At 46.1% G+C, this 2,916-nt stretch overlaps 1 protein-coding gene across 2 annotated transcripts in view; it reads right to left on the minus strand.

The window, feature by feature from the left end:
• Positions 1-2,916, minus strand: part of efnb2a (ephrin-B2a) — a 12,865-nt gene that overhangs the window by 4,069 nt on the left and 5,880 nt on the right. The gene's annotated exons all lie outside the window — the stretch shown is intronic.

The following is a 2,916-nucleotide window of genomic DNA, read 5'->3' on the forward strand; positions in this document are numbered from 1 at the left end:
CACACACCCCCCCACACACCCACCCCCACACACACCCCTTAATGAAGGAGAATCCCCATGTTTACCTTCCAAACACCTGTGACCGACACTGGAACTCATTTAGAACTGTTTACAGACAGCAGGTTTTTTTACTGTCAGTACTGCTGCAGTACACAGACAAATACACAGCTGTACTGCAGTGTCAATATTTACTTTTCTCTATAGTCTTTTTTTTTGTTCCTCTGTTGTGATGATTGGAGGAGTCTGTGGTCCAGTCTGTGGTCCAGTCTGTGGTCCAGTCTGTGGTCCAGTCTGTGGTCCAGTCTGTGATCCAGTCTGTGGTCCAGTCTCTGGTCCAGTCTGTGGTCCGGTCTGTGATCCAGGTTGTGGTCGTGGTTGACACAGGAAACTTTAACAGGAGTTCCTCTGAGTCCTCAGACCTCAACCCTTAAAAATGACATCCTGACAGAGAGAGCTATTTCAGGAGAAGAAGGACAAGAAGACAGGACTGAACAGGACAAGCATGAAAGACAAGCGAGCTGACACTGACGCAAGCAAGACATGAAGCAAGCTGTTGCCGGGGGGTGGGGGGGAGGAGGAGGAAGAGCAGGAGAAGGGTGAAGGTGGGGGACAGGACATTGCGCCACTCACCACTGGACCCGGTCTGCCGTCTAACCCATGAGCCCCCTGTATAGCGTTGTACATAGTTAGAGCAGAGATGACGAGGGAAGAGATGGTGGAGAGGTGAGGGGAGGGGGGAGGAGGGGGGGGGAGCAGCTCCAAACCCTGTCTGTTCTCACTCCTTCATGACAGACAGAAGAACAGACACACCTTCACCACCGCCGTTCTACAGCAGCTACTGTTGTAGCACGAATGCTGTCAACATGTAGGAGCATGAAGACACACACACACACACACTCACACACACACACACACACACACACACACAGAGACTCAGAAGGAAATGGGTGTGTTTGTTGTTACAGAGTTTAAATTCTACCATCGTAACGACTGTATCCTGTTTTTACTTCATTGTCAAGTCTGAGGCTAATCCAGTACTTCTCAGATAGTGGGGTGGGTGCCCCCCCACCCCACCCCCCGGGGAGGGGTGGGGGGGGCAGTGAGGAGCTTCCAATGGAATATCTTTACTCTGGACATCAGTCTGTTATGTTTGAACGATAACAAGCCTCCAGTCACTAGGTGGCAGCAACTCAAACAGTGGTTTGTTGAGATAAAAAATATATATATTTGATCAGGTTCTCAATAGTATTTTAATTCGCTGTGGGTCGGAGGGAGGACAAGGGGCGGGAAAACATTTCTGTCCCCAAGGGGGGGCATGACAGAAAATAATTGATATTTTTACAGGTTAGTTCATGTTTATTGTTTAAACAAATATAGATTAAATAAAGATTTAATCTTCATTTAGATTTAAATATATATATATATATATATGTGTGTTTAATCAATAAACCTGAACTTGACTAAACACTGTCTCCTCCTCTTCCTCCTCCTCCTCCTCCTCCTCAACAGCCTCTGTAATTATTCCATCATCAGTGGTTCAGTAGACTAACGCCTGGAGCAGAACGTGTCAGAAATCCAAGAATAAAGACGTCCAAATTCATCAGGACTCAGCCGCAACAACAAAGGTTCCGGAAGGTTCTCGAAGCCCCGGCGTGTTTGTAGGACGACGTCCCCAGTCTACAGACGGTCACTGGACGGTCAGTGACGACGTGCTGTAGCTTTGACACCGAGGTCAGTCACAAAGTCCTCAGACAAATGAAAGAACAGTGAAAGGAAGTGGATTTACACCAGGCCTGGGGTCAAAGGTCATCCTCCATCATTCTCTACAGAGACACCAGTGGCATCAGTTGATGAGGTCACTTCCTGTCACGCCTCCAGTCACACGGTCGTGACGTTATATCACATTACGCTGTGATTCTTTCACCTGTGAACTCTCTCCTGCCCCCTGCTGCTCCTGAGTCAACGTCCCAGAGTCCAGGGTTTGACCTGAACTGAGGTGTGGAACACACACACCACTTCACACACACCAAACCCTGCATGCTGTGTGTGTGTGTGAGAGAGAGAGAGAGAGTGTGAGACAGATGGCTGTGTTTGGGGACAGTGAGAAAAGACACCAAATGGTGAAAAGGGAAGAAGGTGTCGGTACGACTCCCTGTCTGTACCACTGCTAGATGTTGGCTCTAAGACATGATCAGCACCAGGTCCTGATTCCCAGCCTTCACTATGATCACTCTATTTGCCCTGAGGCCTGACATGGAATACTTCATCTGGAATATTAATATTTCATCAGGAATACTAATACATCATCAGGAATACTAGTACTTCATCAGGAATACTAAAATCTCATTAGGAATACTAATACTTCATCAGGAACACTAATATGTCATCAGGAATAGTAAAATGTCATCAGGAATACTAATATTTCATCAACAATACTAATACTTCATCAGGAATACTAATATGTCATCAGGAATACTAATACTTCATCAGGAATAGTAAAATGTCATCAGGAATACTAATATTTCATCAACAATACTAATACTTCATCAGGAATACTAGTACTTCATCAGGAATACTAATATTTCATCTGGAATACTAATATTTCATCAGGAATACTAATATGTCATCAGGAATACTAATATTTCATTAACAATACTAATACTTCATCAGGAATAGTAAAATGTCATCAGGAATACTAATACTTCATCAGGAATACTAGTACTACATCAGAAATACTAGTACTTCATCAGGAATACCTGACCCTCTCCCAGGGTCAGGAACATGCCGGGGCAGATGAAGGGTTAATGACCCACACTCCTCACTCCACTGGTGCAGTTCAGGGGGATCTGTACTCTGAGCCTCTGAGTCTCACCCCCCCCCCACCCCCCCCCCCCCCACCCCGCCTCACCCCGTCGC

The sequence above is a fragment of the Cynoglossus semilaevis genome, chromosome 16, assembly GCF_000523025.1.
Source record: "Cynoglossus semilaevis isolate Cse_v1.0 chromosome 16, Cse_v1.0, whole genome shotgun sequence".
Classification (NCBI taxonomy): Eukaryota; Metazoa; Chordata; class Actinopteri; order Pleuronectiformes; family Cynoglossidae; genus Cynoglossus; species Cynoglossus semilaevis.